The sequence below is a fragment of the Macaca fascicularis genome, chromosome 1, assembly GCF_037993035.2.
Source record: "Macaca fascicularis isolate 582-1 chromosome 1, T2T-MFA8v1.1".
Lineage (NCBI taxonomy): Eukaryota > Metazoa > Chordata > Mammalia > Primates > Cercopithecidae > Macaca > Macaca fascicularis.
The window spans coordinates 184,383,829-184,396,617 of record NC_088375.1 but is presented as its reverse complement, the minus strand read 5'-3'; positions in this window follow the sequence as shown (position 1 = coordinate 184,396,617).

Here is a 12,789-nt window from a genome sequence, read left to right as displayed (position 1 = left end):
ATGGAACACAGTAGGTTTCAATAAATGTTAGCTTTGTTACTTACCCTGCCTCACCCTGTCATTTTTACCTTTCTCTTTTAGCCAGGATTCCACTGGAGTGAAGCAGAGAAGCCCAGACCGTATGGCCTGCCTTACAGGTCTCTAAGACTTGACATCTTCAGCCTGTACTGTCTCAGGTGAAACTGAGGAATCTAGAGAGGGTCAGTATCGTGCCCAAGGTTACACAGCTCATAAGTGACAAAGCTGGAACTGACACTGTAGCAGCAAGTCCAGTTACAGAGTTTACACTTACAACCACTATACCATATGCCTATCCTAACTAACACTGTTAGGAGCCCAAAACAGCTCTAACTACTTCACGTATTTTTTATTTTTAAGTGATCACTATTCTCCACTATCTTTTCTTTTACAGTTGGGAGAAACTGAGGCTCAGAAAGTTTATGAATCTTGCTCAAAGTCACTGACAAGTCAGTGGCAAACCTAGCCTCGAACCAAGGTGGACTTGACTCCAAACTTATCAATATATTTTTCACAAACTTTATTTTTTAAGCAGTTTTGGTTCACAGCAAAATTGAGCAGAGAGTTCCTGTATACCCTCTGCCCCCACACACAGCCTGTCCCACTATCACCATCCTGCATTAGAGGGCTACATTTTTTACAATCAGTGAACCTACAGTGACAAGTCATTATCACCCAAAGTCCATAATTCACATTAGGGTTCACTCTTGGTGTTGTCTTTGGGTTTGGACAAATTTATAATAACACACATCCACCATTACAGTATCATACAGAGTATTTCCACTGCCCTAGAAATCCTTTGTGCTCCACCTGTTCATCCTTCGTTCCCCACTTGGCATCTTTTTTAGTGAAGTGTGTATTCAGGTCTTTTGCCCATTTTTAAAATAGGGTTGTTCATTTTCTTACTGTTGAGTTTTAAGAGTTCTTTGTGTGTTTTGGATAATAATCCTTTATTTGATGTATATTTTGCAAATATTTTCTCTCAGTTTGTGAGTTGTCTTATTCTCTTGACAATGTCTTTCACAGAGCAGAAATTTTAAATTTTGATGAAGTCCAGCCTATCAATTATTTCTTTCATGGATCGTGTCTTTGGTGTTTCATCTAAAACATCATTGCCATACCCAAAGGTGTATAGATTTTCTCGTATGCTATCTTCTAGGAGTTTTGTCACTTTCATTTTACATTTAAATTTATGATCCTTTCACAAAATTAACAAAAATGAGTTAATTTTCGAAAAGTTTAAGGTCTATGCCTAGATCTGTTTTTTGCATGTGGAGGTTCAGTTGTTCTAGCACCTTTTGTTGAAAAGACTATCTTTTCTCCATCATATTGCCTTTGCTCCTTTGTCAAAGTTCAGTTGACCATACTTATGTGATTCTATTTTGAGGCTCTCTGTTCTGTTCCAATGATCTATTTGTCTATTTTGCCAATACCACACCATCTTGATTACTGTGTCTCTGTAGTAAATTTCGAAGTCACGTAACACCAATCCTTTAACTTTGTTTATCTCCTTCAGTATTGTGTTGGCTATCCTATGTGATTTGCCTCTCCATATAAACTTTAGAATCAGTTTGTCAATATCTACAAAATAATTTGCTGGGATTTTCACTGAGATTGTATTGAATCTATAGATTAAGTTAGGAAGAACTTTCAAATAGATAATATTGAGTCTGTCTATCCATGAACATGGAATATATCTCCATTTATTTAGTTCTTCTGAGCTTTATAGTTTTCATCAGAGCTTTATAGTTTTTCTCACATAGATGTTTTAAATATTTTGTTAGATTTATACCTCAGTATATCATTTTTCACGGTGTTAATGTAAATGGTAATGTGCTTTTCATTTCAAATTCCATGTGTTAGTTGCTGGCATATGGAAAAATCATTAACTTTTATATATTAACCATGTATCCTGCAACCTTGCTAAAATTGCTTATTAGTTCCAGAAGTTTGCTTTGTTTTGGTTTTTTTGTATCAGTTCTTTCAGATTTACTACACAGATGATCATGTCATCTGTGAACGAAGACAGTTTCATTTCTTCCTTCCCAATCTTAAACTTTTTATTTTCTTTTCTTGTCTTGTCAGATCGACTAGAAATTCTAATGCTATGTTGAAAAGAAGTGAAGAGATGGGACATGCTTGCTTTATTCCTTAGTAGGAAAGCTTCTGGTTTCTCATCAAGTATAAGGTTAGCAGTAGTTTTTTGTTTGTTTGTTTGTTTGTTTGTAGGTGTTCTTTATCAAGTTGAGGAGATTTCCCTCTATTCCTAGCTTGCCAAGAATTTTTTTATCATTAATGGATGTTGGATTATGTCAAATGCCTTTTCTGCATCTCTTGATACAGTTGTGTGATTTTTCTTCTTTAGCCTGTTAATATGAATCACAATAATTAATTTTCAAGTGTTGAACCAGCCTTTCATACCTGCCATAAATTCCACTTCGTCATGGTGTAAACAAGCCTCTCAATACTTTTTTAAAATTTTCGTTATGGACATTTTCGAAAATATACAAAAGTAGGGAGAATGGGGAACCTGCATGTACCTGTCTCCCAACTTCATCATGTACCAATCCCTGGCCAGTGTTGATTCCTCTACATTTCTACTCAATCACCCCTTCCAAACACTTGGGTTGTTGAGTTTTTTAAAAATCAAATTCCAGCCAGGTGTGGTGGCTCACGCCTGTAATCTCAGCACTTTGGGAGGCCGAGGCAGGTGGATCACCTGAGGTCAGGCGTTCCAGACCAGCCTGGCCAACATGGTGAAACCACGTCTCTACTGAAAATACAAAAATTAACCAGGAATGGTGGCAGGTGCCTGTAATCCCAGCTACTCAGGAGGCTGAGGCAGGAGAATTGCTTGAACCCAGGAGGCAGAGGTTGCAGTGAGCCTAGATGGCGCCATTGTACTCCAACCTAGGTGACAAGAGCGAAACTCCATTTAAAAAAAAAAAAAATCAAATTCCATTCATTTTATTCCTAAATATTTCAACATGTATCTCTAAAAAGCAAGGATTTTTTTCTGTTTCAAACAAATACCCTAACCTACCTTAAAATTTTAACAATTTATTAATATCATTAAAAATTAAGTCAGCCAGGTGTGGTGGCACGTGTCTGTAGTCCCAGCTACTTGGCAGAAGCTGGGATCTGAACACAGGTCTACTTGGAGTCTAAAGCTCAGCACCACCCACCCTATCCCAGGCCATCCCTCTTCTAGAATCACAGACTGAGCCTCTCTCACACTTGCTGATGGTCACCCAGCCCCTTCCAGTGAGCAGGTCCAATCAGTTTACTTCCACAGTCACTGAGCCAACAGTGCTGTTCAGAACTACCTAGATGGATACCCAGGGTCCAGTACCAGGCCTTTCCCAGGTACTGGGGTTTGTGGACCAGAAGGAAAACCTCCACCTTCTGAAACTCAAAGGCAGATAGAGAGGCAGGGAGAAGAGGGTCTCCAGAGCGCTAAGAGGAAATCAACTATCCGACACCTTCCCCTTCTCTCTCATTTACCCGCTTCTCCTTCTCTCCTCTTGGCCTCCCCTTCCCATTCTCTCCAGTTTCATCCCACTCCCCTCCTTCACCCCCATCTCCTCCTCCCTCCTCCTCCCACTCTCTTCCTTCTCTCTGCCTCTGTCCCACAGTCGCCTGCACCCACCATCCCTACTGACAAACCCCCTGATCCCCTTCACCAAATGCCTTCAACAAGTGAGGGGAGAAAACATGATTTAAACTTGAGCCTCAGGAGAAAAAGAGAAAGGAGGAAAGCAGAAATGAGAGTGACTCCTGGACCAAGGAATTGTCACTGCCTTTTAGGTCAGTGGCAGCAGGTAGACCACCCTGAACACTGTCATTCTCTGGGGTTCTTATCACCAGCAACCTGTGCCCAGCCCTACTAAAAACCAGGAGGGAGAACAAAGGAAGAAACAGGAAGAAAAACAGGTGTGTGGGGGAGGGCTGAGACGTGTGAGTAATATCACTTAGTTTTAGCCACCTCTAATTTTCCATCTTGTCATCACATACAATTTCTTCTTCCCTCTCCTCCCCATTCCCAGCTGAACAATGATTTCCAAATTAGTGTCTCATTCTGACTTTATCATACAATAAATTTGTGGGCAGCACACTTCTCTCATGGAAGACATCAAGTAAGTGAGTGCACTAAAATGAGCCCACATCTTCTGAAAGAAAGGGAGATTAGGGGCACTTGTCATCTTTAGCTCCATGACCTTCAGCAAGTTATTTGGCCTCTGGGCATCAGTTTTCTCATCTCTAAAGTGGGGATATGTAGTGGCTATCTCATAAATTGATGGAGATTGAAGGAGTTAATATGTGTAAAGCACCTACAGTGCCAAGTACATAGGAGTAAGTGCTCCATAAATGCTACTTAAGTTATTACCATGATGGACAGAATCCTCAGCTGCAGCTCTGTGGCCAAACTCTGCCTGTCTGAAGCACGGGCTACTCCTGGGGGCACAGAACTGCTGTCTGAATACTCTTAGATTTCACTCAGGATACAGACTAAAGCTCAATTCTCATGCGTCTGGGGTTTGCATGTGCTTTTGACCCAGGGCACTCTTTTCCTCCTTCTCCTTCTCCTTCTTCCTCTTTGAAGAGCTACACATCTTCAAGACCCAGCTCAAATGTCACCTGTTCTAGGAAGCCTTCCTGACTTCCCAGACCATTAGTCCCTCTTTGCTCAGCATACCTGTGTCACGTTGTGCAGAACCTTTATCCAAGGAAGCAGAAGTGCTCTCTGTGTCCAAGGTGTGGTTGCTATCTGCTCAGCCACTTCTGCGCAGCAGGCGGTGAATATGTGTTCCCTGTGGAGCTCAAATATGGAGCCCCTGGATAATGGAGATTAGTTGTCAATTCATTAGCCAGCATTCTACCACAAAGAGTTAGTGAGGACCTACTGTGAACCAAGGACCAGGTCCTTGAAGTTTTAATCTATAGCTGAAGAATTACCTATGTAAGAAACAGTCTGTACCACTACATTCTAAACCTCAACCATGTCAGTCAGATTTTTGGTAGAAAACAGGACACACAATATCCTCACACCTGGAGTCTTTGTTCTACTCAGCCCAGCTTGTAAGTCAGTAGACATACACAGAGAGAAAGAAAATACAGAAATACAGCAAACCTAAGACAGATTAAAACCAGCTGTCCCCAAAGGGGATAAAAACCAACATTGTGGATCAACCACTTGTTGCTGGAACTTTACATCCCCTGTGTCATCTCATCCCCGTGAGGCAGGGACTATTATCATTCCATAGATAAGAGAGCTGAAGCTCAGCGAGGTAAAGTGACTTCCCTAGGCTCACAGTCAAATGTGGCAGATCTGAGACTGCAGCCCAGTTCTGTCTCGCTGGGAAATGTGTGCCTTTGCTGCTTTGTGAGGCTGCCCCAAACTCGTGCCAGACGCCATCAAATGATCTCCCCTCCCTCGGTTTGACTCGGCTGCCTCCTGAGCTTCGTTCACATCCTGAGGTTATTTATGAGTTCACCATTAATCAGAGATCGGTGGAACACATATATTCTGACTTTGCAGCAGCCATGAGGGAAAAAAAGACCTCCAATCTATTCAAAGCTCCGTGTCACCAAGGCCACCTTTAATATACAGGTGTTCAAGCGAATTACCATAGACATGCGTGTCAGGGACTCAGTCAGATGGCAGACAGGACTCGTGTAAACAAGAGAAATAAAACTGTCTGCTGCACATTATAACAGCTCCATAACTGGGTGCAGCCATAAGGTTGACAACACATAATGGAAGATAGATGCTAAATTTCATCCCTATAAAACTCGGGTTAAAAAGGTGACATAAATATTTTAGCCCTTTATCTCAGACTCTGCCATTAAAGAATCATCACGTTTTTGTGGCCTCTTTCCATTTTTAGAGAGCATGTCCAACCTGAAAGACCTCCCTCCGTAACACCCACACCAGCTCAAACCTCTAAGGCCCTCCCTCATGTCCTAAAAATAACAGCATGTAAAGCCCACTCCGCCCAGCTCGCCTTTTCTTTCTCCCCGGCCACCCACCTGAAATGGGAAAGATTTTATGCAGCTGCAAAGGTGTTTGCTGTTTAGATGGCAACTCAGGTAGAATCCATTAGTAGCTAAACATCTTTCTGTTGGAAGCCTCCTGCTCCAAAGGACAGCAGAATTACACAGGGACTGCGGAACTGCACGGTGCCAGTGCCTGCCTTTTATTTTGTTATTTACACAGAGCAAATGTGTAGTGTACACGGCCCTTGCAAACAAGCACTAATCTGCAGAGAGCAAGCATCCTGTGCAATATTGCTGGCTTCCCTGCCATGCCAGCTGGAGGGGAAGGCCATCCCTGGGAGAGGGAATAATGAGTCCATGAGACTCCAAACTCCTTCTCCTGGCCCCTGGGCAGACTCGTGATTTCTGTTTGGTGACATTCAGAGCTTTCCAGCTGCCCTCGCAGCACTGCCTGCCTAGAGACCTCTCGAGTTCTCCACCTCTGCAGCTGTTGCCTTCTCCCGTGTGGCCCTGGCCAAGATCAAAGAAAAGATCTGGAACAATTGAGTCTCTCAGACTGCAGCTAGAATTAGCTCTGCCAATTAATGGCTGCGTGACCTTGGGGAGGTGACTTAACCTCTCTGAACTTCAGCTTCTTAAGGTATAAAGTGTCTGACCTCCAGATTGTTCCAGTTCTTATTAATGGGCTTCCACAGAACATGTGTCCCATTCTCTTCAAGAACCTGGGACAAGTATTTGCTGGAAGTCTGGCCTGAAATACATGTCAGAGTCCCTGCTCAGAAGTTCCTCTCCTCTGAAGACAGATCACTGAATTCAGTTCCTACCTGGACTCCTTTCCCAGATTCCGGGGACAGGTTTTGTTCCCTTTTCTTCAATTGAAAGCTTAATATTGGCGTCCTTAGGTCAGAGTTTTCTTTACCCATCTTTCTCCCAGAAAACCAGTGCATCTCCTTGCAAACTGGAGTCCTGGTGAGCCATCGTAACACCAACACTAGCAACAACCTCAGCTAACAGAACTGGGTGCTGACTAGGGCTAGGCCCTCTTCTGAACCATGTGACCTGTAGTAACTCATTTAATCCCTAGCATGTCCCTGTGAATAGGCATCTGCCTTTTACAGATGAGGAAGCTGAGGCACAGAGAAAGGAGCAGCTGACTCTGAGAGAATCATGGAAGACACCCTGGAGGAGGTGACTTAGGAGCTCACTTGCTGGATGGAGAAGGGGGAGAGTCTTCCACATGTCCCTCTCCTCCTGTAGCCTAGTGGCTGAAATTCTTTAAAGTTCAGATCCCAAGTTGTTCAGATCCCAGCCAGGCTCTGGCAGAAGCAAAGTTCTTAATTTTTGTGTCCATTTATTTATCAAACTAATGCAAGCTGAAAACGCAATCTTTCCCAGTGCAGTTTAAGCACAAATTACAAAAGTTTCCTTTGACAAGGAACAGACTCTCTTCTGGCAAGCATACTCAAGGTGGAGGGATCTGGGGAGTAGGAGTTGTGCGGGTGCCCAGTGACAAGAGAGAAGGTGAGAGAGGGACAGGGTAAGTTGGGCCCAGCTAACTCCAAAAGAGAAAGGGAAAGTGACCTGGACCTGCCCACAGGGTGGGGTCCCTGGCCCCATGGTCAGAGTAAGGACAACCTCAACTCTAGTCAGGGTTTCTGTATTTGTTGCAGGGTGAGGAGAGGCAGAGACCTTGGCCACACGGTGTGATCATATCAGACAGCCTTATGCCCCACCTGCTGAGAGCTGAGGTGGCTCTGAATGGGGCAGGCCTGGAACTGGACATTTGGGACGTCATGCCCCAACTGCACAGAGAGCTGGTGCAGATAATAGGCAAAGGATGTGAAGAGGTTCTATCAGGAAAAGTTCGGACCTGCCTTCTCACCTGTCCCAAACTTCTGTGACCTCTGACTCATTTTAACTTCTAAAGAGTGCCTGAATTTATTAAAATTTCTCCAGTTGCCAAGTTAGATAAATTCTGAAATCTCAATGGCTTAACACAATGACAGTGTATTTCCTGCTCACATTCCTTGTTGGACAACCTTCCATGTGCTCCTTCAGGAACCCAGGCTCCTTCCATGAACCCAGGCTCCTTCCATATTGTGGCTCTGCCCCCAATAGGTCTTTGGTGTGCCCTCCATCCAGCCAGGAAATGGAGAAAAAGAAGGCATGGGGGATTCCATTGGATGTTTCAGGGGCGAGGCCTGGCAGTGGCTGATGTCACATCTGCCCACCTTCCTTTGCCAGAACTCAGCCACACAGACACATCTAACTGTAAGGGAGGCTGCAGAAACAGTCTGTGTGCCCAGGAAGAAAGGGAAATGGGTTTGACAAACATCAAGCCAGCGTTTGTCACTTCAGATCACTTCTTGGCACTTTGAATCACAGAACCCTAGAATCATAGACCCAGAGAATATAAAGACTATGAGAGAATCTTAAAAATAGGGAATTGTTGAACTTTCATGTCTCATAATCATAGAATCCCAAAATAATACAATCTTAGACTTGGAAGAGTTGGTTGTGGATGTGTCCATCTGCTCCATCAGATTGTAAGTTACTTGAGGGAAGGGAGGGTATGTTCTGACACTTCTCAGTACCCACCACACTAATTATCATAATAATAGTGGCAGTCATGGCTGTAGAAAATACATGGTGTCTACTATGTACCAGGATCTCTTCCAAGCCCTTTGAGTATTTTAATTCGTTTAATCCTCACAACAACCCTATGAGGTGGGACTATAATTATCCCAACTAGCAGATAAGAAAACTGAGGCAGAGAGGTTAAAGGATGAACCAGGGTTCAGGCAGCTAGTAAGCATTCGATAAACATCTGTTGAATGTGTAACTGTTAAACTAATGTGAATTGCTGTCCAAATCTGGCTGTTTTCCCTTCACTTTATCTCTCCAGTTGCAAAAGACAAGGATAGTAAGTTGACAGGGCATAATTGAAATATAAAACAAATCCACAGATGGAGAACAATTCACTTTGTCATTTGCTCCCCAAACTTCTGAAATGAATTCCCTATCACAATGGGAAAGCTGTCAGAGCCTTGTTAATTTCTGGGAGGGGATCTGAAGTTGGTTTGAAGCAGGAGCTACGGTGGGGCTTATCCAGCCGCTCGCGGAGGAGGCCTTGCTGGCTCCATCTAATTAACAATAAGCCAGATGCCCCGACACAATCCACTTCTACATCTGTAACACGCTGACAGTCTAAAAATGCCAGCTTCCTCCTTGTGTGTCAGCTAAATGTCACTGGCGACATTTGATGCAATTCAGAGATGAAAGTAAATCCAATATTATCACTGACTAAATAACCACAGGCCCAATCAAGCGCCCCCAGGCCCCAGAGCAGGATGGGGAGAGGAGGCAGCCCAGCCAGAAGGCGGGGGAGCCAGCTCCTTCCCCAGTGCGCCCAACCCCCAGATGCTCACAAACAGGAAACCAACTTGCTGGCCCAGTTCTGCTTGGGAAGATCAGGGCCTGCAACCCCCAAGGCCACCTGGTTAGGGACAGAGGGCTATTTCCACTCTCTCAGCCTCAGTTTCTTTGCCTGTGAAAGGAACAGAGGCAAAACATGACTTCTAGGGAAGAACTGGTGCTGCTGTGATGTGCAGTAATTTATTCATTCAGTCAACCCCTATTTACTGAGCAGCTATTATGTGGCAGGTACAGTTCTAGGTACTGGGGATATATCACTCCTTTAATCATCTTCTCCACTAGACAGGAGGCATCATGAAGGTAAGTACCAGCTGTTCTCTCATGTTTACCTTTGTATCCTAGCTTGGCCCACACAGGTGCTCAGTATATATCTGTGGAATGAATGCATGAATAAATGAATGAGTCTACTTGCCTGTCTTCCCACTAGCCAGGCAGCTTCTTTCTGTATAATCCTCAAGGGCAAGGATTAGGTGTTTCTTATCTCCCAGTGCCCAGTTCCCAGGAGAGCAATGACAATCATGATACAAATCGTACCAGTTCCCACCATGTGGAACACAGGTGAAGGGAGCAGGTGAGATACTTCCCTGTGTTCCCAGCATTTTAAAAAATTTAAAACACATAGACCAGGGGATCAAAATTAACATCATCAATGAGAGGTACATGGACATTGCTTGCCTCTAGATGTTACCCTGAGAAGGACACCTCAGTGTCATTGTTATTCCGTGCTCCAGCCAGCAATGCATCACCTGAATATAATCACAGGGAAACATCAGACAAACCCAAAACAGTCCATTGAAAAAGAAGCTGGGGGTACAGGAGGTGAGGAGGAGGGTGGACAGACTGTATCTTCAAAAATGTCATTGTCAAAACATGAAGAAATGCTAAGGAACTGTTCTAAGTTGTAGGAGACTAATGAAATGTGACAACTAAGTAAGATAAGTGATTGCAGACAGAATCACATACTCGAGAGACAAAATGCTATAAAGAACATTACTGGGCCAATCGACAAAATCGGAATACAGTCAGAATTGATGCATATATTCGTGTTAGTTTTGCATTGCTGCTATAACAAATTATCACAAATCTAGTGCCTTAAAACAACACAGATTTATTTAGGATGTGAACATCTTTTGGGGGGCCAATATTCTGCACACAACAGTCATTGACAAAAGCATTGTATCAATGTTAAATTTACTGAAGTTGGGAAGTGTCCTGTGCCTACATAAGAGAATATTCTTATTCTTTAAAAACATACACTGATGTATTTATAGGTGAAGGGTCAACTTACTCTCAAGCAGTTCGGGAATAATAAATAAGAGAGAGAGAGAAGTGATACAGCAAATGTGACCATTTGCAATAGGTGATTCTGGGTAAAAAGAATGTGGCTATTCTCTCTATTATACTTGCAACTCTTGCAGATTTGAAATAATTTCTAAGTCGCACGTGTGTGCTGAATTCTCAATAAGTGAGGCTGACAAAGAGCTGAGAGAAAGGTTTTCCCATGTCTTGTATCATATTTCCATCTCACCAAGTAGATCAAGAGCTCCTCGGGGGCTCCCGGTTGCAGACAGAAGAAAAACCCACGTCCTTAACGTGGCATTCAGGCTCCTTTGTGACCTCCAGCCTCCTCTGACAATCACATTTCATCTCCCACCGATTCCTCTACCACACCCGGTTACTTACCATCCCTCAAAACTGCATCATAATAACTGCTGCCTTCATTAAGCAACTGGTCTCTGGTACTGGGTACATCCCTGGGTCATTTCATTTAATCCTCACAACGGCCCTTCAACTTAGGTGCCAGTATTTCCTCTAAACAGATGGCGAGTTAGAGGCTCAGAGAGGCTGAGTGACTTACTTAAGATCACACAGCTAGACCCAGACTTTAAATCAGATCTATCTGATCCCAAAGCCAGGCGTTTTCCAATATACTGCACTGCTCCACCCTCCAAGTGCTGCTTGGATAAACATTTCCTAAGCACCCACTCGGTGCTGGGCTCTGTGCTAGGCACTGGGGGTACAGAGGCAATCAAACCCCACTCCCAGTCTCCAGGACTGATGATCTGGCCAGGGAGATAGGGTCAGAGTTGAGGCAGGGTAAGGGCCCCTTGTTAGGGGTTGGCGTCAGTGTCAGGGTTCCAGAGTCTGGACCTCTGACCCTTGGAGCTGATCTCAGCAAGAAGGTTGTGCCTGGACCAAGTGGTGGTGCAGGTAGAGTTGAGAAATCCTTCCCCAGCCCCCGATCCTGTGAGTCAAACTTGGCACGGGTTTCAGCCTGTTGCTGGGTTAAAGTGCTGGCATTTTCCATTAGTCTAGTCTCTGCTGCCTTCTAGTGGTACATACAGAGATGACAGGGAAGAGACTTCCCCAAGAAAGTCGAAAGAAATCTGATAACTCCACTCTGCTCAGCCTAGGGTCTGCTGGCTGGTTCCCGAGTCTGTGAATGGACAGGCCTGGATTTAAGCCTTTAGTTGTGCAGAGGTCAGTCCGCTTCACCAGGAGAGATGCTCAACTTTTCCCAGATCATACAGTGAGCACAAAAATAACCCCAGACAGAGCCCTGCTAAGACTGAGCCATGACTGTGGTCACAGCCTGAGCCTGACCTTGGCCACAGACTGAGTTCTAACTTTGTCTAGAGACTAACCCCACCTTCAGAATCCACCAAATATATGCCATTCCCCTCACCTGCCTCCTGGGAGCTCTTTGGCAGCATTCTGCAGCCTTGGACCACCTGAGGGCCTCTGGGCCTCTCCCCTGCTCTTTTCTCTCAGCTGATCCCACTGCTCCTTCCCCTGTTACCTGGGTGACCCTAGGTGGATCATCTGAACCAGCACTCAAAACATCCTGCACCCCTGCCCTCCTAGTCCACAGCCCAGTGATCCCCACCCCCACCCCACCATCTATCTGCTCAGCTCCTGCACTGGCTGAAGTAGGCCTCGCTGCTGTGCAGAAGGCTCCACGACACCTGGTCCACCACGGCAGGGCCCCCACACTGCCCCACCCTTGGCTCACTCTCTGTAAGCACTTCCTCCCATTCCCCTTTCAAGATGCCTGCACCACTCTCCTCCAGCTCATTCAGCCCCACCTGCTGTGCTCACCTCTCACTCCAACGGGAAGATTGAGGCATCAGGCTGGAAGCACCCCACACTCCCCTCGTACACTATAAACCACTCCTGCTGCCTCCCCTTCCATCTTAGAAGATAAGCATCCTTCCTCTGTCCAAGTCCAGCCTGTCCCCAGTGCCTGGATCCTCAGGAAGCACACATCAGCTCCTCTCAACTGGGCATCATTAACATCGCCCCTCAATCTATAAACACCCTCAAGTCTCTTCTGCCCTA